The sequence below is a fragment of the Oncorhynchus nerka genome, linkage group LG22 (genome assembly GCF_034236695.1).
Source record: "Oncorhynchus nerka isolate Pitt River linkage group LG22, Oner_Uvic_2.0, whole genome shotgun sequence".
Lineage (NCBI taxonomy): Eukaryota > Metazoa > Chordata > Actinopteri > Salmoniformes > Salmonidae > Oncorhynchus > Oncorhynchus nerka.
In genome coordinates, this window is record NC_088417.1 from 437,153 (window position 1) to 462,435 (window position 25,283).

The window sequence follows — 25,283 nt, forward strand, 5'->3', positions numbered from 1 at the left end:
CCCCCAGGCTCAATTTAATTTTTGATTACCTTTACCAACTGGGACGGAGCACAGAGACGTAATGGGAAACGGGGTTATGAGGACGTTGTGATTCTAGTGGGGGTTTGTCTGTCTCTGTGTGTCTGTGTGTGTCTCTAATCCCATTTTCCCCAAATCCCAACAATGTCTGTCTCTGTGTGTCTGTGTGTGTCTCTGTGTGTCTTTACCAACTGTGTGTCTCTGTGTGTCTGTCTGTTGTGTTCTGTGTGTCTGTCTCTGTGTGTCTCTGTGTGTCTGTGTGTGTCTCTGTGTGTCTGTGTGTGTCTCTGTGTGTCTGTGTGTGTCTGTGTGTGTGTGTGTGTGTCTCTGTGTGTGTGTGTGTCTCTGTGTGTGTGTGTCTCTGTGTGTGTGTGTCTCTGTGTGTGTGTGTGTGTCTCTGTGTGTGTGTGTGTCTCTCTGTGTGTGTGTCTCTGTGTGTGTGTCTCTGTGTGTGTGTGTGTCTCTGTGTGTGTCTCTGTGTGTGTGTCTCTGTGTGTGTGTGTCTCTGTGTGTGTCTCTCTGTGTGTGTGTCTCTGTGTGTGTGTCTCTCTGTGTGTGTGTCTCTGTGTGTGTCTCTCTGTGTGTGTCTCTGTGTGTGTGTCTCTGTGTGTGTGTCTGTGTGTGTGTCTCTGTGTGTGTGTCTATGTGTGTGTGTGTCTCTGTGTGTGTGTCTCTGTGTGTGTGTGTCTCTGTGTGTGTGTGTCTCTGTGTGTGTGTCTCTGTGTGTGTGTCTCTGTGTGTGTGTCTCTGTGTGTGTGTCTCTGTGTGTGTGCGTCTCTGTGTGTGTGTCTCTGTGTGTGTGTCTCTGTGTGTGTGTCTCTGTGTGTGTAAATGCAACACAGTGTTTCAATGGCCACAACGGTCTGCTTCCTAAAGCTAGAAAAAGTCCCTGAGGTTGACATTCAGCAACGTTTAAAGATTCCCTACTGACCATGTCCCCAGACAGAACAGCAACTAGCACCAGTTACCCTCTTGTGTTAGTGTGGAGGGGCAGGCTTGGCTCCAGCACACGGCATCAGCGTATGGTCACAGATACATGACTCAGATTACACAATCGAGCGTTCACGTTTATGTTAGTCTCACTTTCTTTTTTCCAAATTAAATGTTTGCTGCCATTTCATACAGCAATAATTACCAACTGCTTTGGCTAAGATTTGGAAGGCAAGAACGGAATCTCATTAACAATAGAGAAATCACAGCTTCGTCCCCCCTAATTCACTACATAGCCCAGAACACAGTTGGCAGTTCAGGTCCGGTTGATTGTCTGAACGTTGCAGGGGGTTCTGGGACAGATTCTGACAGACCAATCAGAGACTCCAGGAGACAGGCCCCAGGGTCACTGGCCTGTGATTGGCTGCTGGGGTAACTAGGCAACTGGAAGTGAAAGAAGCTGTCCATGTGTTGGTATTCCTTTAGGGAGTTGTAGAGGGAGGAAGGACCCAGACAGAAACCAAGAACTCCAGGTCAGACTCTGAGGACAGGCTGGCAGCGGTGCCATCTACTGAGGAAGAGGGGTTGTTGGGGCAGTCTACTGAGGAAGAGGGGGTGTTGGGGCAGTCTGGGGCAGTCTACTGAGGAGGGGAAGTCTACTGAGGAAGAGGGGTGTTGTCTACTGAGGAAGAGGGGGTGTTGGGGCAGTCTACTGAGGAAGAGGGGTGTTGGGGCAGTCTACTGAGGAAGAGGGGTTGTTGGGGCTGTCTACTGAGGAAGAGGGGTTGTTGGGGCAGTCTACTGAGGAAGAGGGGTTGTTGGGGCAGTCTACTGAGGAAGAGGGAGTGTTGGGGCAGTCTACTGAGAAAGAGGGGGTGTTGGGGCAGTCTACTGAGGAAGAGGGGTTGTTGGGGCTGTCTACTGAGGAAGAGGGAGTGTTGGGGCAGTCTACTGAGGAAGAGGGGTTGTTGGGGCAGTCTACTGAGGAAGAGGGAGTGTTGGGGCAGTCTACTGAGGAAGAGGGGTTGTTGGGGACACTGCGGCCGCTGTGGTGGAACAGAGCGTTGCCTTGGTTAGCGTTATCATCTAACAGTTGTGTTATGGCCATGGTCCGGTTGTCTCTGTGCACCTCTAGATTGTTATTATCCTCTTGGAAGTCTGCCGTGATAAACCCTGTCAACATCCACGGCTGTTGCTGTAGACGTTGCTCGGGGCAGCAGAGGTTGTCATTGACAACGCGGTTGTTTACACTGTAGTCGTCGTTGTCGTCGATGTCACTGAAGCTGAGGATGTGGCTCAGTCCGTTCTCATCCACATCATCCAGCAGAGGGCCATCCTCCCGGGAGCGCCGCCCTAACCCCACCACTAACTCCGCCCCTTCCTCTGAGTATTCACTCCCCCCAGAGGAGTCGGTCATGTCGCTACTACAGCTGTTCTCCCTGACCGCCGCCAGCTTTGAGACGAAGTGGAAGGAGGAGCGCTTGGACAAGGGGTTGTAGTAGTGACATGGGGCGGTCTCTTCCAGGTCCTCTTCCTCTGGTCCAGACGTCTCCTCCAGTCTCTTCTCCAGCTCTAGCTTCATGATGGTGTGGATGTAGTGGGTCTGAACCCGGCTGGAGTTGAACTCTTTACGACCTTCCTGGTTACCGCAGCCATCCTTAGTGCAGCCGCAGGGAAATGACGAGTGGTCCATCTGGGGAGAGAAGAGGACGTAAAACAATAGAAAAAATCAGGTTCTGCTTTGTCCCTGAGGGTTCAGAATATTGTATTACAATGGACAAATAACCACTGCTCATATTGTTATGAATATAAAGTATTTAAAACATGAGGTCAGTTTACTATTAACATTGAAGTTGAATAAATGTTCATATGTGAGTTTTCATTAGCAAAGTGTCTTACCTGACACTTGATGCCTGCCAGGCTACAGGCGCAGGTCTCTGGCTCACAGAAACCCTGGCAGTCACACCCACAGTCCTCCCTGGACACTCTGAGCTGCTGCAGCTGTCTCTTCTCCTCCTTCTCCACCTTCACCCCCGCAGCCTTCAGCAGGGCACGTCTCCTCTTGGAGGGGTAGGGGTGGAGGAAGGAGCCGTCGTCTAGGTTACAGCTGCTAATGTCCATCTCGTCCTCTGGGATGTCTTCGACGGTGAGGCGGTCAGCCTCCGCCGACTCCACCGTGCCTCCCTTAGTCAGCTGCGAGGGAGAGACGGGGGATCATTGTGATACACGTAAACATGTTCTCAGGAAGTTATAATCACCTTCCCAACTAAACAAAGTGTTCAACACCAACTCATTTGAAAGAATCAGACTTGCTATTAAAACCTTTTCACAATCAGACATCACTGCATTAGCTAACCCAGACATGGGGAACTGTGTGTCTCGTCTCCCTGGACTCAGTCAAGGTCTTAATACATACATCTCCCAGGTCTGACCTTCTGTTTGAGAGCATCCAGTTTCTCCGCTCGGAGGCGGTCGAGGAGTTTCTCCCGACGGAGGGTGTGTTGCTCCACAGCGTACTCGTCCAGGGTGTACCTGCGGAGGGCGCTGTGGCGCTGCATCATACCCAGGGAACAGCCCCCCCTACTGGGCACGCTGCTGATGCCCTGGCACCGCGGGAACAGGAACACTGTCAGCATGTCAAAGGTCACGTTGCCCCGCCCACCCTGCTCACACTTAGCCTTCTTCAGGATGGACTTGGCTGGAGAGAGAGGAAGAGAAAGAGAAGAAAAGAGAGAGCGGGAGAGAGAGAGGGAGGGGGAGAGACTGGTATTATCACACTGGTCATTCCTCAAGAGCTTTGAAGAACAAGAGACATTCACAGTGTTAACTAACCTCCAGACAAGCTTTAATGCCATACAACTCTCCTTCTGTGGCCTCCAACTGCTCTTAAATGCTAGTAAAACTAAATGCATGATCTTCAACCGATTGCTGTCCGTACCCACCCACCCGACCAGCATCACTACTCTGGACGGTTCTGACTTAGAATATGTGGACAACTATAAATACATAGGTGTCTGATTAGACTGTAATCTCTCCTTCCAGACCCATATCAAACATCTCCAATCCAAAGTTTAATCTAGAATCGGCTTCCTATTTTGCAACAAAGCCTCCTTCACTCACGCTACCAAACATACCCTCATAAAACTGACTATCCTCCCGATCCTCGACTTCGGTGATGTCATTTACAAAATAGCCTCCAACACTCTACTCAGCAAATTGGATGTAGTCTATCACAGTGCCATCCATTTTGTCACCAAAGCCCCATATACCACCCACCACTGCTACCTGTACGCTCTCGTTGGCTGGCCCTCGCTTCATATCCGTCTCCAGACTCACTGGCTCCAGGTTCTACAAGTCTCTGCTAGGTAAAGCCCCGCCTTATCTCAGCTCACTGGTCACCATAACAACACCCACCCGTAGCATGCGCTCCAGCAGGTATATCTCACTGGTCATCCCCAAAGCCAACACCTCCTTTGGCCGCCTTTCCTTCCAGTTCTCTGCTGCCAATGAATGGAACGAATTGCAAAAATCCCTGAAGCTGGAGACTCACGTCTCCCTCATTAGCTGTCAGAGAAGCTCACATATCACTGCACCTGTACATAGCCCATCTGTAAATAGCCCACCCAATCTACCTACCTCATCCCCATACTGTATTTATTTATTTAGCTCCTTCTCCTTCCCAGTGTCTCTACTTGCACCTTCATCTTCTGCACATCTATCACTCCAGTGTTTAATTGCTAAATTGTAATTATTCTGCCACTACGGCCTATTTATTGCCTTACCTCCCTAATCTTAACTCATTTGCACACAATGTATATAGATTTTTCTATTGTTATTGACTGTATGTTTGTTTATTCCATGTGTAACTCTGTGTTGTTGTTTTTTGTCTCACTGCTTTGCTTTATCTTGGCCAGGTCGCAGTTAAATAAAGGTGAAAAAAACTAACAGGAACTGCAGTTCAAGTCACAAAGCAACTGCACTCCCCTCTATTGCCACTAGATGGAACCATGCATCAGATAACATGGAGGAAACATCAGGACTGTTGAACGGAGTGACACCACAGAAGAAGAAGTAATGTTTTGAAAAGGAAATAGGTTGGGATTAGGAGGAGAGAGTGAGGGAGGGAGCGGAGGAAGGGAGACCGGGTTAGTAGACAGTCCAACCATATGTTTTTATACAGACAGACAGTAGACAGTCCAACCATATGTTTCTAAACAGACAGACAGTAGACAGTCCAACCATATGTTTTTATACAGACAGACAGTAGACAGTCCAACCATATGTTTCTATACAGACAGACAGTAGACAGTCCAACCATATGTTTCTATACAGACAGACAGTAGACAGTCCAACCATATGTTTCTATACAGACAGACAGTAGACAGTCCAACCATATGTTTCTAAACAGACAGACAGTAGACAGTCCAACCATATGTTTCTATACAGACAGTAGACAGTCCAACCATATGTTTCTATACAGACAGACAGTAGACAGTCCAACCATATGTTTCTAAACAGACAGACAGTAGACAGTCCAACCATATGTTTCTATACAGACAGACAGTAGACAGTCCAACCATATGTTTCTATACAGACAGACAGTAGACAGTCCAACCATATGTTTCTATACAGACAGTAGACAGTCCAACCATATGTTTCTATACAGACAGACAGTAGACAGTCCAACCATATGTTTCTAAACAGACAGACAGTAGACAGTCCAACCATATGTTTCTATACAGACAGTAGACAGTCCAACCATATGTTTCTATACAGACAGACAGTAGACATTCCAACCATATGTTTCTATACAGACAGTAGACAGTCCAACCATATGTTTCTATACAGACAGTAGACAGTCCAACCATATGTTTCTATACAGACAGACAGTAGACAGTCCAACCATATGTTTCTATACAGACAGACAGTAGACATTCCAACCATATGTTTCTATACAGACAGACAGCAGACAGTCCAACCATATGTTTCTATACAGACAGACAGTAGACATTCCAACCATATGTTTCTATACAGACAGACAGTAGACAGTCCAACCATATGTTTCTATACAGACAGTAGACAGTCCAACCATATGTTTCTATACAGACAGTAGAGAGTCCAACCATATGTTTCTATACAGACAGTAGACAGTCCAACCATATGTTTCTAAACAGACAGACAGCAGACAGTCCAACCATATGTTTCTATACAGACAGACAGTAGACAGTCCAACCATATGTTTCTAAACAGACAGACAGTAGACAGTCCAACCATATGTTTCTATACAGACAGTAGACAGTCCAACCATATGTTTAGACTCCAACCAGACAGACAGTAGACAGTCCAACCATATGTTTCTATACAGACAGACAGTAGACAGTCCAACCATATGTTTCTATACAGACAGACAGTAGACAGTCCAACCATATGTTTCTATACAGACAGACAGTAGACAGTCCAACCATATGTTTCTATACAGACAGACAGTAGACATTCCAACCATATGTTTCTATACAGACAGACAGCAGACAGTCCAACCATATGTTTCTATACAGACAGACAGTAGACATTCCAACCATATGTTTCTATACAGACAGACAGTAGACAGTCCAACCATATGTTTCTATACAGACAGTAGACAGTCCAACCATATGTTTCTATACAGACAGTAGACAGTCCAACCATATGTTTCTATACAGACAGACAGTAGACAGTCCAACCATATGTTTCTATACAGACAGACAGTCCAACCATATGTTTCTATACAGACAGACAGTAGACAGTCCAACCATATGTTTCTATACAGACAGTAGACAGTCCAACCATATGTTTCTAAACAGACAGACAGTAGACAGTCCAACCATATGTTTCTATACAGACAGACAGTAGACAGTCCAACCATATGTTTCTAAACAGACAGACAGTAGACAGTCCAACCATATGTTTCTAAACAGACAGACAGTAGACAGTCCAACCATATGTTTCTATACAGACAGACAGTAGACAGTCCAACCATATGTTTCTATACAGACAGACAGTAGACAGTCCAACCATATGTTTCTATACAGACAGTAGACAGTCCAACCATATGTTTCTATACAGACAGTAGACAGTCCAACCATATGTTTCTATACAGACAGACAGTAGACAGTCCAACCATATGTTTCTATACAGACAGTAGAGAGTCCAACCATATGTTTCTATACAGACAGACAGTAGACAGTCCAACCATATGTTTCTAAACAGACAGACAGTAGACAGTCCAACCATATGTTTCTATACAGACAGTAGACAGTCCAACCATATATTTCTATACAGACAGTAGACAGTCCAACCATATGTTTCTAAACAGACAGTAGAGAGTCCAACCATATGTTTCTATACAGACAGTAGACAGTCCAACCATATGTTTCTAAACAGACAGACAGTAGACAGTCCAACCATATGTTTCTATACAGACAGACAGTAGACAGTCCAACCATATGTTTCTATACAGACAGTAGAGAGTCCAACCATATGTTTCTATACAGACAGTAGACAGTCCAACCATATGTTTCTATACAGACAGACAGTAGACAGTCCAACCATATGTTTCTATACAGACAGACAGTAGAGAGTCCAACCATATGTTTCTATACAGACAGTAGACAGTCCAACCATATGTTTCTATACAGACAGACAGTAGACAGTCCAACCATATGTTTCTAAACAGACAGACAGTAGACAGTCCAACCATATGTTTCTATACAGACAGACAGTAGACAGTCCAACCATATGTTTCTATACAGACAGACAGTAGACAGTCCAACCATATGTTTCTATACAGACAGACAGTAGACAGTCCAACCATATGTTTCTATACAGACAGACAGTAGACAGTCCAACCATATGTTTCTATACAGACAGTAGACAGTCCAACCATATGTTTCTATACAGACAGGCAGTAGACATTCCAACCATATGTTTCTATACAGACAGTAGACAGTCCAACCATATGTTTCTAAACAGACAGACAGTAGACAGTCCAACCATATGTTTCTATACAGACAGTAGACAGTCCAACCATATGTTTCTATACAGACAGACAGTAGACAGTCCAACCATATGTTTCTAAACAGACAGACAGTAGACAGTCCAACCATATGTTTCTATACAGACAGACAGTAGACAGTCCAACCATATGTTTCTATACAGACAGACAGTAGACAGTCCAACCATATGTTTCTAAACAGACAGACAGTAGACAGTCCAACCATATGTTTCTATACAGACAGACAGTAGACAGTCCAACCATATGTTTCTATACAGACAGACAGTAGACAGTCCAACCATATGTTTCTATACAGACAGACAGTAGACAGTCCAACCATATGTTTCTAAACAGACAGACAGTAGACAGTCCCATCATATGTTTCTATACAGACAGACAGTAGACAGTCCAACCATATGTTTCTATACAGACAGACAGTAGACAGTCCAACCATATGTTTCTAAACAGACAGACAGCAGACAGTCCAACCATATGTTTCTATACAGACAGACAGTAGACAGTCCAACCATATGTTTCTAAACAGACAGACAGCAGACAGTCCAACCATATGTTTCTATACAGACAGACAGTAGACAGTCCAACCATATGTTTCTATACAGACAGACAGTAGACAGTCCAACCATATGTTTCTATACAGACAGACAGTAGACAGTCCAACCATATGTTTCTATACAGACAGACAGTAGACAGTCCAACCATATGTTTCTAAACAGACAGACAGTAGACAGTCCAACCATATGTTTCTATACAGACAGACAGTAGACAGTCCAACCATATGTTTCTATACAGACAGACAGTAGACAGTCCAACCATATGTTTCTAAACAGACAGACAGTAGACAGTCCAACCATATGTTTCTATACAGACAGACAGTAGACAGTCCAACCATATGTTTCTATACAGACAGACAGTAGACAGTCCAACCATATGTTTCTATACAGACAGACAGTAGACAGTCACAACCATATGTTTCTAAACAGACAGACAGCAGACAGTCCAACCATATGTTTCTATACAGACAGACAGTAGACAGTCACAACCATATGTTTCTAAACAGACAGACAGCAGACAGTCCAACCATATGTTTCTATACAGACAGACAGTAGACAGTCCAACCATATGTTTCTATATGCCCATTAACAAGGGCGTCATTGAAAATAAGAATTTGTTCTTAATAGACTTGCCTAGTAAAATAAATAAAATTAAGTGAACATATTTTAAACATTTTTAATATATCTATTATATTTTTATTTATTTTTTGACAAATTTTACTTCACTACATTCCTAAAGAAAATAATGTACTTTTTACTCCATACATTTTCCCTGACACCCAAAAGTACTTGGAAAATGGTCCAATTCACACACTTATCAACAGAATATCCCTGGTCATCCCTACTGCCTCCGATCTGGTGGACTCACTAAACACACATGCTTCTTTTGTAAATGATTGTGTTGGAGTGTGCCCCTGGCTAGCTGTAAAAAATAATAATAATAATAATACAACTGTTCTGTCTAGTTTGCTTAATATAATATATTTTAGAAATTACATTTACTTTTGATACTTATGTATATTTAAAACCAAATACTTGTATAATTTTACCGGGTGACATCCACCTTTACTTGAATAATTTTTTATTAAAAAGCTATGTTTCCTTTTACTCAAGTTTGGGGTGATGCTCATCTGATGGAAAACCAAACCTGCAGAATCCCATAATCTATTCTCTAACCATTGGGTTTACATGGTAGGTGGTAACCTGCAATCTAATCACTGGGATTACATGGTAGGAGCTAACCTGCCATCTAACCACTGGGTTTACATGGTAGGTGGTAACCTGCCATCTAACCACTGGGTTTACATGGTAGGAGCTAACCTGCCATCTAACCACTGGGTTTACATGGTAGGAGCTAACCTGCCATCTAACCACTGGGTTTACATGGTAGGTGGTAACCTGCCATCTAACCACTGGGTTTACATGGTAGGAGCTAACCTGCCATCTAACCACTGGGTTTACATGGTAGGAGCTAACCTGCCATCTAACCACTGGGTTTACATGGTAGGTGGTAACCTGCCATCTAACCACTGGTCTTACATGTGAGAATGCTGTTCATCGACTACAGCTCGGCATTCAACACCATAGTACCCTCCAAGCTCGTCATCAAGCTCGAGACCCTGGGTCTCGACCCTGCCCTGTGCAACTGGGTACTGGACTTCCTGACGGGCCGCCCCCAGGTGGTGAGGGTAGGCAACAACATCTCCTCCCCGCTGATCCTCAACACTGGGGCCCCACAAGGGTGCGTTCTGAGCCCTCTCCTGTACTCCCTGTTCACCCACGACTGCGTGGCCACGTACGCCTCCAACTCAATCATCAAGTTTGCGGACGACACAACAGTGGTAGGCTTGATTACCAACAATGACGAGACGGCCTACAGGGAGGAGGTGAGGGCCCTCGGAGTGTGGTGTCAGGAAAATAACCTCACACTCAACGTCAACAAAACTAAGGAGATGATTGTGGACTTCAGGAAACAGCAGAGGGAACACCCCCTATCCACATCGATGGAACAGTAGTGGAGAGGGTAGCAAGTTTTAAGTTCCTCGGCATACACATCACAGACAAACTGAATTGGTCCACTCACACAGACAGCATCGTGAAGAAGGCGCAGCAGCGCCTCTTCAACCTCAGGAGGATGAAGAAATTCGGCTTGTTACCAAAAGCACTCACAAACTTCTACAGATGCACAATCGAGAGCATCCTGGCGGGCTGTATCACCGCCTGGTACGGCAACTGCTCCGCCCTCAACCGTAAGGCTCTCCAGAGGGTAGTGAGGTCTGCACAACGCATCACCGGGGGCAAACTACCTGCCCTCCAGGACACCTACACCACCCGATGTTACAGGAAGGCCATAAAGATCATCAAGGACATCAACCACCCGAGCCACTGCCTGTTCACCCCGCTATCATCCAGAAGGCGAGGTCAGTACAGGTGCATCAAAGCTGGGACCGAGAGACTGAAAAACAGCTTCTATCTCAAGGCCATCAGACTGTTAAACAGCCACCACTAACATTGAGTGGCTGCTGCCAACACACTGACACTGACTCAACTCCAGCCACTTTAATAATGGGAATTGATGGGAAATGATGTAAATATATCACTAGCCACTTTAAACAATGCTACCTTATATAATGTTACTTACCCTACATTATTCATCTCATATGCATACGTATATACTGTACTCTATATCATCGACTGCATCCTTATGTAATACATGTATCACTAGCCACTTTAACTATGCCACTTTGTTTACATACTCATCTCATATGTATATACTGTACTCGATACCATCTACTGTATCTTGCCTATGCTGCTCTGTACCATCACTCATTCATATATCCTTATGTACATATTCTTTATCCCCTTACACTGTGTATAAGACAGTAGCTTAGGAATTGTTAGTTAGATTACTTGTTGGTTATTACTGCCTTGTCGGAACTAGAAGCACAAGCATTTCGCTACACTCGCATTAACATCTGCTAACCATGTGTATGTGACAAATAAAATTTGATTTGATTTAGGTGCTAACCTGCCATCTAACCACTGGTCTTACATGGTAGGTGCTAACCTAATATAATATATGCTATTTAGCAGACGTTTCTGTCCAAAGCAACTTCCAGTCATACGTGCACACACACCTGGTGTCCTGCTAGATTCTGGCCAGCCACAACATCACACACCTGGTGTCCTGCTAGATTCTGGCCAGCCACAACATCACACACCTGGTGTCCTGCTAGATTCTGGCCAGCCACAACATCACAGATCACACACCTGGTGTCCTGCTAGATTCTGGCCAGCCACAACATCACAGATCACACATCTGGTGTCCTGCTAGATTCTGGCCAGCCACAACATCACAGATCACACACCTGGTGTCCTGCTAGATTCTGGCCAGCCACAACATCACACACCTGGTGTCCTGCTAGATTCTGGCCAGCCACAACATCACACACCTGGTGTCCTGCTAGATTCGGGCCAGCCACAGCATCACAGATCACACACCTGGTGTCCTGCTAGATTCTGGCCAGCCACAACATCACAGATCACACACCTGGTGTCCTGCTAGATTCTGGCCAGCCACAACATCACAGATCACACACCTGCTGTCCTGCTAGATTCTGGCAGTGGGTTATGTTGTCCTGTGACAGTGGGTGATGGTGCTGGTAGGTCAAAGTTTAATACCTGAAATGGGGGGTGGTATATTGTATATCTTAAATGTATGCCTACATTCTGATTACATCGCTGTTCAATATCACTTAACCTTCAATTTCTTAACCAGTTGTCTGGTACAGTGAGCTAGCAGCAACTACTCTTCCTGGGGTTTATTATCAATCAACATTAGTTCCTGCCAAGGCAGCAGCTACTCTTCCTGGGGTTTATTATGGATCCTCATTAGTTCCTGCCAAGGCAGCAGCTACTCTTCCTGGGGTTTATTATCAATCCCTATTAGTTCTTGCCAAGTCAGCAGCTACTCTTCCTGGGGTTTATTATGGATCCTCATTAGTTCCTGCCAAGGCAGCAGCTACTCTTCCTGGGGTTTATTATGGATCCTCATTAGTTCCTGCCAAGGCAGCAGCTACTCTTCCTGGGGTTTATTATGGATCCTCATTAGTTCCTGCCAAGGCAGCAGCTACTCTTCCTGGGGTCCAGCAAAATGAAGGCAGTTTATACAACTTTAAAAACATTATAATACATTCACAGATCGTGTGCCCTCAGGTCCCTACTCCACCACATATATACAGTACACAATCCATGTGTACATGTGTGTATAGCGGGTATGCTATCGTGTGTGTGTGTCTCTCTCTGCGGATATTTTTGTGCTGCTTCACAGTCCCCGCCGTTCCATAAGGCCTTTCTTTAATCTGTTTTTTAAAATTTAATTTTACTGCTTGAGTCAGTTACTTGATGTGGAATAGAGTTCCATGTAGTCATGGCTCTATGTAGTACTGTGTGCCTCATAGTCTGTTCTGGACTTGGGGACTGTGAAGAGACCTCTGGTGGCATGTCTTGTGGGGTATGCATGAGTGTCTGAGCTGTGGTGCCAGTAGTTCAGCTTGGTGCATTCAACAAGTCAATACCTCTCACAAATACAAGTAGTGATGAAGTCAATCTCTCCTCCACTGTGAGCCAGGAGAGATTGACATGCATATTATTAATATTAGCTCTCTGTGTACATCCAAGGGCCAGCCGTGCTGCCCTGTTCTGAACAAATTGCAATTTTCCTAAATCCTTTCTTGTGGCACCTGACCACACGACTGAACAGTAGTCCAGGTGCAACAAAACTAGGGCCTGTAGGACCTGCCTTGTTAATAGTGCTGTTAAGAAGGTAGAAACTAGAGCCTGTAGGACCTGCCTTGTTGATAGTGCTGTTAAGAAGGTAGAAACTAGGACCTATAGGACCTGCCTTGTTGATAGTGCTGTTAAGAAGGTAGAAACTAGAGCCTGTAGGACCTGCTTTGTTGATAGTGCTGTTAAGAAGGTAGAAACTAGGACCTGTAGGACCTGCCTTGTTGACAGTGTTAAGAAGGTAGAGCAGGGCTTTATTACAGACATACTTCTCCCCATCTTAGCTACTACTGCATCAATATGTTTTGACCATGAGTTTACAATCCAGGGTTACTTCAAGCAGTTTAGTCACCTCAACTTGCTTAATTTCCACATGAATTATTACAAGATTTAGTGAATGATTTGTCCCAAATCAATGGTTTAAGTTGTTGAAATATGTAGGACTAACTTATTCCACCACTTGCCACCCACTCTGAAACTAACTGCAGCTCTTTGTTAAGTGTTGCAGTCATTTCAGTCGCTGTAGTAGCTGACATGAATAGTGTTGAGTCACCCACATACATAGACACTCTGGCTTTCCTCAAAGCCAGTGGGAATTCATTACTTTGAAAAAAGTAAAAGGTCCTAGACAGCTGCCTTGGGGAATTCCTGATTCTACCAGGGTTATGTTGGTGAGGCTTCCATTAAAGAACCCTCTGTGTTCTGTTAGACAGGTAACTCATTATCCACAATATAGCAGGGGGCTAGTAAAGCCATAACACAAGTTTTTTCCAGCAGTAGACTATGATCCATAATGTCAAAAGCTGCAATAACGTCTAACAAAACTGTCCCACAATCATTTCATCATCAGTTTCTCTCAGCAAATCATCAGTAATTTGTGTCAGTGCTGTGATTGTTAAATGTCCTTCCCTATCAGCTGAAAGTCTGTCAATTTGTTTACTGTAAAATAACATTGTCTCTGGTCAAACAATTTTTCCATAAGTTTACTAAGGTTTGGTAACCGGCTGATTGGTCAGCTATTTGAGCCAGTAAAGGGGGCTTTACTATTCTTGGGTAGGGGAATGACTAGCTTCCCTCCAGGCCTGAGGGCACATGCTTTCTAGTAGGGTTAAATTGAAGATGTGGCAATATCGTCTGCTATTATCCTCAGTAATATTTCCATCCAAGTTGTCAGACCTCGGTGGCTTGTCATTGTTGATAGACAATATTTTCACCTCTTCCACACTAACTTTAGAGAATTTGAAATTACAATGTTTCATAATTTCCAATGGGAAAAAAAGTAATTAAAGTAGTTGGCAATATCATTTGGTTTTGTGATGAATAAGCCATCTGATTCAATGAATGATGGAGCCGAGTTTGCCTTTTTCCCCAGAATTTAATTTATGGTGCTCCAAAGCTTTTTACTATCATTCATCTAGGTTTCATAGTGTAGTTTATTTTTTCGTTGATTGTCTTGCTCCTCTTGCTGTGCTCCTTCGACTCTGCTATCAGGTGGGGGAGCTCCGGGCAACACCGGCCAGTCGGGTAACAAGGTGGAGATGCATCCAACAAGCGCAAACGCCATCAAGACACCGGTGTAGAAAATGTAAACATTCCACTCTGCGTTTTCCTCAGTTTCTTACATAGACAGGCGACCTGCGTGATCAGTGAAGCCACCTCAACCTCAAGCCTATAATTCTCGGCAAGCAAACAATTACAGCATTGGAACTCTGAGGGATCTGGTTTGTCCTGAAATAAAGTGTAGTAGATACAGCTCCTACAGCTCTGGAAACATTCATTTACTTCTTCAGTCAAAGAGGAGAAAACTCATCGGGGACTAACTTCATTAGCTTGATGGCTAACAGCTTAGCATCTCTGTCAAGTCGACTTCAACATGTCTGATAAGTGGGATTCTGGGACAACAAATAGCGGTCATTGCTGTTAAAAGCCACGTCACGGAATCCATGCAAAAATAAGTTCTGTATTCATATTTAATGAATAGTGGTTTGTTTCAATCAAAAATAAGAAACGGAGTGTTTTCCAGCTGCGCACTCTGATGACGTGTTTTTTTCCTTCAGACTCCAGGAAATGACTACCTCTTCCTAAATATTTGGTCACTGCAGGCCTCCCTTTATGGTCTCAAACTGGTCTTGAATGTACAAATAAATTAATTCATGACCTTTACCAGAGCTAGAACTCTGCCAGAGACTGTTAGCAGTAGCAACTGTTGTTTTCTCTGTAATTGATTATGGTGACTTGTTGTATATGCATGCAAGCCTCTGTCTTACAGAGACTGGACTCTGTTTATCATGTAGCCTCCTCTGTCTTACAGAGACTGGACTCTGTTTATCATGTAGCCTCCTCTGTCTTACAGAGACTGGACTCTGTTTATCATGCAGCCTCCTCTGTCTTACAGATTTACATTTACATTTAAGTCATTTAGCAGACGCTCTTATCCAGAGCGACTGACAAATTGGTGCTTTCACCTTATGACATCCAGTGGAACAGCCACTTTACAATAGTGCATCTAAGTCTTTTAAGGGGGGGGGGTGAGAAGGATTACTTTATCCTATCCTAGGTATTCCTTAAAGAGGTGGGGTTTCAGGTGTCTCCGGAAGGAGGTTACAGAGACTGGACTCTGTTTATCATGCAGCCTCCTCTGTCTTACAGAGACTGGACTCTGTTTATCATGTAGCCTCCTCTGTCTGACAGAGACTGGACTCTGTTTATCATGTAGCCTCCTCTGTCTTACAGAGACTGGACTCTGTTTATCATGTAGCCTCCTCTGTCTTACAGAGACTGGACTCTGTTTATCATGTAGCCTCCTCTGTCTTACAGAGACTGGTCTCTGTTTATCATGTAGCCTCCTCTGTCTTACAGAGACTGGACTCTGTTTATCATGTAGCCTCCTCTGTCTTACAGAGACTGGACTCTGTTTATCATGTAGCCTCCTCTGTCTTACAGAGACTGGACTCTGTTTATCATGCAGCCTCCTCTGTCTTACAGAGACTGGACTCTGTTTATCATGTAGCCTCCTCTGTCTTACAGAGACTGGACTCTGTTTATCATGTAGCCTCCTCTGTCTTACAGAGACTGGACTCTGTTTATCATGCAGCCTCCTCTGTCTTACAGAGACTGGACTCTGTTTATCATACAGCCTCCTCTGTCTAACAGAGACTGGACTCTGTTTATCATGCAGCCTCCTCTGTTTATCAGAGACTGGACTCTGTTTATCATGTAGCCTCCTCTGTCTTGCAGAGACTGGACTCTGTTTATCATGTAGCCTCCTCTGTCTTACAGAGACCGGACTCTGTTTATCATGCAGCCTCCTCTGTCTAACAGAGACTGGACTCTGTTTATCATGTAGCCTCCTCTGTCTTGCAGAGACCGGACTCTGTTTATCATGTAGCCTCCTCTGTCTTACAGAGACTCTGTTTATCATGCAGCCTCCTCTGTCTTACAGAGACTGGACTCTGTTTATCATGCAGCCTCCTCTGTCTTACAGAGACTGGACTCTGTTTATCATGCAGCCTCCTCTGTTTATCAGAGACTGGACTCTGTTTATCATGTAGCCTCCTCTGTCTGACAGAGACTGGACTCTGTTTATCATGTAGCCTCCTCTGTCTAACAGAGACTGGACTCTGTTTATCATGCAGCCTCTTCTGTTTATCATGTAGCCTCCTCTGTCTTACAGAGACTGGACTCTGTTTATCATGCAGCCTCCTCTGTCTTACAGAGACCGGACTATGTTTATCATGCAGCCTCCTCTGTCTAACAGAGACTGGACTCTGTTTATCATGCAGCCTCCTCTGTTTATCATGCAGCCTCCTCTGTCTGACAGAGACTGGACTCTGTTTATCATGTAGCCTCCTCTGTCTAACAGAGACTGGACTCTGTTTATCATGCAGCCTCCTCTGTCTTACAGAGACTGGACTCTGTTTATCATGCAGCCTCCTCTGTTTATCATGCAGCCTCCTCTGTCTTACAGAGACTGGACTCTGTTTATCATGCAGCCTCCTCTGTCTTAAAGAGACTGGACTCTGTTTATCATGTAGCCTCCTCTGTCTTACAGAGACTGGACTCTGTTTATCATACAGCCTCCTCTGTCTTACAGAGACTCTGTTTATCATACAGCCTCCTCTGTCTTACAGAGACTCTGTTTATCATGCAGCCTCCTCTGTCTTACAGAGACTGGACTCTGTTTATCATGCAGCCTTGTGCTTTATTACAAAAGCCAAGGCACTTACCCACCATTGCACCTTGTACCAAATGGAAGGTTGGACCTCTATATGCACAGAAAGATACATGTGTATGTGTTCACCTACAAAGTCCTTTTGGGTCAACTCCCTCTTTACCTTTGTGGTCTGGTTTCCTTCCCCACCAGCAGTTACCCCGTCTGCTAGGTGGTTGCTACTTAAAGTCCCCCAGGACATTCACAGTATTAGGCAAGACTGCCTTCTCGTCTTGTGCACCAGAGGCATGGAATAGTCTGCAATCCACGATTCATCTAGATATGTTGGTGCCACTGACTGAATGTAAAATATTGATGGGAGGTTAGAGGTTAAATGCTTTGTTGTATGTTTGATTGTTGCCGTCTTCTCCCTTGAAAAAGAGACTGTCTAAATGGGCTTTTCCTGGTTAAATAAAAACTGTCTCCATTAGATGAACACAGAAAGTATCCTCTCTACTCATCGCTCCAACATGCCTTAGTCCCCCTCTCTCTTGCTCTCCCCCATCCCTCCCTCCCTACTCTTCCAGGCAGGCTCTGTGTGTTCTCCCTGTCTAGCCATCTTCCTCTCTCTCTGGCACCATCCTGGGAACCCTAACAACTGTTTGCCCTTCTGTCCACAGACCCAAAACCCAAAAAATGACCACAGTCCCCTAAATGCCAGACCGACAGACAGACAGAGACTAGACCCCACACAGTTAGTTTTACCTTCCTATCAGTCTGAGTGAGAGGTGTATCTCTGCTTCCCCTAGGGCTGTAAGCAGGTAGGATAAGCGCTAACCTATCCTAATACATAATTCATGTTTTGAGAGAATCTATGGGCCTGGGGGAAAAAAACGTAATCATCCATGACCAGCCTTTCAAAGCACTTTATGGCTACAGCCGTGAGTGCTACGGGTCAGTAGTCATTTAGGCAGGTTACCTTAGTGTTCTTGGGCACAGGCACTATGTTGGTCTCCTTAAAACATGTTGGTATTACAGACTCGGACAGGGAGAGGTTGAAAATGTCAGTGAAGACACTTGACAGTTGGTCAGCGCATGCTCGGAGTACACGTCCTGGTAATCAGTCTGGCCCCACAGCCTTGTGAATGTTGACCTGTCTAAAGGTCTTACTCACGTCGGCTGCGGAGAGCGTGATCGCACAGTCTTCCGGTACAGCTGGTGCTCTCATGCATGTTTCAGTGTTAATTGACCCGAAGCGAGCATAGAAAAGTTTAGCTCGTCCGTTAGGCTCGTGTCACAGGGCAGCTCTCGGCTGTACTTCCCTTTGTAGTCGGCCATTCCGATTAATCGGTCGACCTCTCGTTCAAACACACCAAGACAGTCGTGAAGAGGGCACGACAAAGCCTATTCCCCCTCAGGAAACTGAAAAGATTTGGCATGGGTCCTGAGATCCTCAAAAGGTTCCACAGCTGCAACATCGAGAGCATCCTGCCTGGTTGCATCACTGCCTGGTAAGGCAATTACTACTAGAGGGTAGTGCGTACGGCCCAGTACATCACTGGGGTTAAGCTGCCTGCCATCCAGGACCTCTACACCAGGCGGTGTCAGAGGAAGGCCCTAAAAATTGTCAAAGACCCCAGCCACCTCAGTCATAGACTGTTCTCTCTACTACCACATGGCAAGCGGTACTAGAGTGCCAAGTCTAGGACAAAAAGGCTTCTCAACAGTTTTTACCCGCAAGCCATAAGACTCCTGAACAGGTAATCAAATGGCTACCCGGAATATTTGCATTGTGTGCCTCCCCCACTGCTGCTACTCTCTGTTTATCTTATATGCATAGTCACTTTAACTATACAATCATGTACATACTACCTCAATTGGGTCGACCAACCAGTGCTCCCGCACATTGGCTAACCGGGCTATCTGCATTGTGTCCCACCACCCACCAACCCCTCTCTTACGCTTCTGCTACTCTCTGTTCATCGTATATGCATAGTCACTTTAACCATATCTACATGTACATACTACCTCAATCAGCCTGACTAAACGGTGTCTGTATGTAGCCTCGCTACTTTTAAAGCCGCGCTACTTTTCATAGTCTGGCTTTTTACTGTTGTTTTATTTCTTTACTTACCTATTGTTCACCTAATACCTTTTTTGCACTATTGGTTAGAGCCTGTAAGGTCCTGTTGTATTCAGTGCACGTGACAAATAACATTTGATATGATGTACAAATTACCTAGAGTAACCTGTACCCCCGCATATGGACTCTGTACCGGTACCCCCTGTATATAGCCTCCACATTGTACCGGTACCCCCTGTATATAGCCTCCACATTGACTTTGTACCGGTACCCCCTGTATATAGCCTCCACATTGACTCTGTACCGGTACCCCCTGTATATAGCCTCCACATTGACTCTGTACCGGTACCCCCTGTATATAGCCTCCACATTGACTCTGTACCGGTACCCCCTGTATATAGCCTCCACATTGACTCTGTGTACCGGTACCCCCTGTATATAGCCTCCACATTGACTCTGTACCGGTACCCCCTGTATATAGCCTCCACATTGACTCTGTACCGGTACCCCCTGTATATAGCCTCCACATTGACTCTGTACCGGTACCCCCTGTATATAGCCTCCACATTGACTCTGTACCGGTACCCCCTGTATATAGCCTCCACATTGACTCTGTACCGGTACCCCCTGTATATAGCCTCCACATTGACTCTGTACCGGTACCCCCTGTATATAGCCTCCACATTGACTCTGTACCGGTACCCCCAGTATATAGCCTCCACATTGACTCGGTACCGGTACCCCCTGTATATAGCCTCCACATTGACTCTGTACCGGTACCCCCAGTATATAGCCTCCACATTGTACCGGTACCCCCTGTATATAGCCTCCACATTGTACCGGTACCCCCTGTATATAGCCTCCACATTGTACCGGTACCCCCTGTATATAGCCTCCACATTGTACCGGTACCCCCTGTATATAGCCTCCACATTGACTCTGTACCGGTACCCCCTGTATATAGCCTCCACATTGACTCTGTACCGGTACCCCCTGTATATAGCCTCCACATTGACTCTGTACCGGTACCCCCTGTATATAGCCTCCACATTGACTCTGTACCGGTACCCCCTGTATATAGCCTCCACATTGACTCTGTACCAGTACCCCTGTATATAGCCTCCACATTGACTCTGTACCGGTACCCCCTGTATATAGCCTCCACATTGACTCTGTACCGGTACCCCCTGTATATAGCCTCCACATTGACTCTGTACCGGTACCCCCTGTATATAGCCTCCACATTGACTCTGTACCGGTACCCCCTGGATATAGCCTCCACATTGACTCTGTACCGTAATACCCTGTATATAGCCTCCACATTGACTCTGTACCGGTACCCCCTGTATATAGCCTCCACATTGACTCTGTACCGGTACCCCCTGGATATAGCCTCCACATTGACTCTGTACCGTAATACCCTGTATATAGCCTCCACATTGACTCTGTACCGGTACCCCCTGTATATAGCCTCCACATTGACTTTGTACCGTAATACCCTGTATATAGCCTCCACATTGACTCTGTACCGGTACCCCCTGTATATAGCCTCCACATTGACTCTGTACCGGTACCCCCTGTATATAGCCTCCACATCGACTCTGTACCGGTACCCCCTGTATATAGCCTCCACATTGACTCTGTACCGGTACCCCCTGTATATAGCCTCCACATTGACTCTGTACCGTAATACCCTGTATATAGCCTCCACATTGACTCTGTACCGGTACCCCCTGTATATAGCCTCCACATTGACTCTGTACCGGTACCCCCTGTATATAGCCTCCACATTGACTCTGTACCGTTGCCCCCTGTATATAGCCTCCACATTGACTCTGTACCGGTACCCCTGTATATAGCCTCCACATTGACTCTGTACCGGTGCCCCCTGTATATAGCCTCCACATTGACTCCGTACCGGTACCCCCTGTATATAGCCTCCACATTAACTCTGTACCGGTACCCCCTGTATATAGCCTCCACATTGACTCTGTACTGGTGCCCCCTGTATATAGCCTCCACATTGACTCTGTACCGTAACACCCTGTATATAGCCTCCACATTGACTCTGTACCGTAATACCCTGTATATAGCCTCCACATTGACTCTGTACCGGTACCCCCTGTATATAGCCTCCACATTGACTCTGAACCGGTAACCCCTGTATATTGCCTCCACATTGACTCTGTACCGGTACCCCCTGTATATAGCCTCCACATTGACTCTGTACCGGTACCCCCTGTATATAGCCTCCACATTGACTCTGTACCGGTGCCCCCTGTATATAGCCTCAACGTTGACTCTGTACCGGTACCCCCTGTATATAGCCTCCACATTAACTCTGTACCGGTACCCCCTGTATATAGCCTCCACATTGACTCTGTACTGGTACCCCCTGTATATAGCCTCCACATTGACTCTGTACCGTAACACCCTGTATATAGCCTCCACATTGACTCTGTACCGTAATACCCTGTATATTGCCTCCACATTGACTCTGTACCGGTACCCCCGGTATATAGCCTCCACATTGACTCTGAACCGGTACCCCCTGTATATAGCCTCCACATTGACTCTGTACTGGTACCCCCTGTATATAGCCTCCACATTGACTCTGTACCGTAACACCCTGTATATAGCCTCCACATTGACTCTGTACCGGTACCCCCTGTATATAGCCTCCACATTGACTCTGAACCGGTACCCCCTGTATATAGCCTCCACATTGACTCTGTACCGGTACCCCTTGTATATAGCCACATTGACTCTGTACCGGTACCCCCTGTATATAGCCTCCACATTGACTCTGTACCGTAATACCCTGTATATAGCCTCCACATTGACTCTGTACCGGTAACCCCTGTATATAGCCTCCACATTGACTCTGTACCGTAATACCCTGTATATAGCCTCCACATTGACTCTGTACCGTAATACCCTGTATATAGCCTCCACATTGACTCTGTACCGGTACCCCCTGTATATAGCCTCCACATTGACTCTGTACCGGTACCCCCTGTATATAGCCTCCACATTGACTCTGTACCGGTACACCCTGTATATAGCCTCCACATTGACTCTGTACCGTAATACCCTGTATATAGCCTCCACATTGACTCTGTACCGGTACCCCCTGTATATAGCCTCCACATTGACTCTGTACCGTAATACCCTGTATATAGCCTCCACATTGACTCTGTACCGGTACCCCCTGTATATAGCCTCCACATTGACTCTGTACCGGTACCCCCTGTATATAGCCTCCACATTGACTCTGTACCGGTACCCCCTGTATTTTGCCTGTATTTATTGTTATTCTTATTGTGCTACTTTTAATTATAGTCTACTCTGCAAATATTTTCTTAACCAACAGTGCAGTTCAAGAAGAGTTAAGGGCTTGTAAGTAAGCATCACTTGTTGCATTCGGCACATGTGACAAATAAAGTTTGCTTTGATTTGAGAAGGAGGGGGGGGGGGGGGGGGGCGTGTCAGTGCAGATAGCCCGGGTAACCATTTAATGAACTATTTAGCAGTCTTAGGAGCCAGTCGGTCGAGAGCCGACGCTTCGGTACCATTTGCCGGACAATAGCACAATCTATGGCTTGGGTGGCTGGAGCCCATTGTTCAGCCTTTCCCGACACCGCCTGGTACAGAGGTCCTGGATGGCAGGGAGATCGGCCTCAGTGATGCACTGGGCCGTCCGCACACCATCTGCAGTGCTTTGGGGTCAAGGTGGTGCGTTTGACATACCAAGCAGTGATGCACTGGGCCGTCTGCACCACCATCTGCAGTGCTTTGGGGTCAAGGTGGTGCGTTTGACATACCAAGCAGTGATGCACTGGGCCGTCCGCACCACCATCTGCAGTGCTTTGGGGTCAAGGTGGTGCGTTTGACATACCAAGCAGTGATGCACTGGGCCGTCCGCACCACCATCTGCAGTGCTTTGGGGTCAAGGTGGTGCGTTTGGCAGTGATGCTGCCAGTTAAGACGTTCTCCATGTTACAGCTGTAGAACATTTTGTGGATATGAGGGCCCATGCCAAATCTTAGTGGAGATTAGTGAAGGCATAGTGAAGGCATAGTGAAGGCATAATGAAGGCATAGTGAAGGCATAATGAAGGCATAGTGAAGGCTGAGGAAGTAGATTAGATACTCACTCTTGTAGTGTGTGTCTGGAGAGCCAGGGTTGCTGGGTGTTGAGTCAAGGGTGTCTGAGTAGCAGCTCTCGCCCTCCGAGTCCCACCCGGAGTAAGCTGAGGACGACCGGGAGGAGGACGAGGAGTAGCACTGGTCCTCATCACAGACCTCCTCAAACTTCCTTTTCAGTAAACCGCTCATGGCTCTAGCTAGCATGGAGCTGATCTGAGAAACACAGGGAGAGGAGACAGGGTTATTAGCATGGGGCTAGCTAGCATGGGCCTGATCTGAGGAACACAGGGAGAGGACAGAGGGGTTATTAGCATGGGGCTAGCTAGCATGGGCCTGATGTGAGGAACACAGGGAGAGGAGACAGGGTTATTAGCATGGGGCTAGCTAGCATAGGCCTGATCTGAGGAACACAGGGAGAAGAGACAGGGTTATTAGCATGGGGCTAGCTTGCATGGGCCTGATCTGAGGAACACAGGGAGAGGAGACAGGGTTATTAGCATGGGGCTAGCTAGCATGGGCCTGATCTGAGGAACACAGGGAGAGGAGACAGGGTTCTTAGCATGGGGCTAGCTAGCATGGGCCTGATCTGAGGAACACAGGGAGAGGAGACAGGGTTCTTAGCATGGGGCTAGCTAGCATGGGCCTGATCTGAGGAACACAGGGAGAGGAGACAGGGTTATTAGCATGGGGCTAGCTAGCATGGGCCTGATCTGAGGAACACAGGGAGAGGACAGAGGGGTTATTAACATGTTTACAATTAGCATAATCAGCATGTCATAACTGCAGTGGGTTGTGATTATGGTAATGATTATAGGCGTCCTACACAAGAAGGCCTCAGGGTTAATATAAGTCGCATTAAACTAACTATTATCACATTACCCTACTATAAATAATATCCATAGCCTACTATAATAAAGCATGAAAACCCCTGGTGGTACTCATGGGCATATGTTCTCTAATCAGAGCATAGGCCTAATAGGCTGGATTTGCTACGACCATAAACAGATGAGTGAAATGTACGATGGAAATTGCTGAGTACAAGCTAGTCCTGTGCTGCCATGTGAGGCCCTGCAGAACACACCTCAGACACAGAGAGAATGACGGGGGGAGAGAGCGAGAGGAGGGGTGAGAGCGAGATGGGGGTGAGAGCGAGAGGAGGGGTGAGAGCGAGAGGGGGGTGAGAGCGAGAGAGCGAGAGGGGGTGAGAGCGAGAGAGCGAGATGGGGGTGAGAGCGAGGGGGTGAGAGCGAGAGAGCGAGATGGGGGTGAGAGCGAGAGAGCGAGATGGGGGTGAGAGCGAGAGAGCGAGATGGGGGTGAGAGCGAGAGAGCGAGATGGGGGTGAGAGCGAGAGAGCGAGATGGGGGGGGTTGAGAGCGAGAGAGCGAGAGGGGGTTGAGCGAGAGAGCGAGGGGGTGAGGTGAGAGAGAGAGCGAGCGAGAGCGAGAGAAGCGAGCGGGGGTGAGCGAGAGAGCGAGGGGGGTGAGAGCGGGGGGTGAGAGCGAGAGGCGCGGTGAAAGCGAGAGGGGGGGGCGAGAGGGGGCGAGAGGGGGTGAGAGCGAGAGAGC

General features: G+C 46.3%; 1 pseudogene; it reads right to left on the bottom strand.

Annotated features, from left to right (window-relative positions):
* Positions 1-580: 580 nt before the first annotated feature.
* LOC115125357 (cysteine/serine-rich nuclear protein 1-like) lies at positions 581-24,805 on the bottom strand (annotated as a pseudogene).
* Between the last annotated feature and the right edge of the window lie 478 nt (positions 24,806-25,283).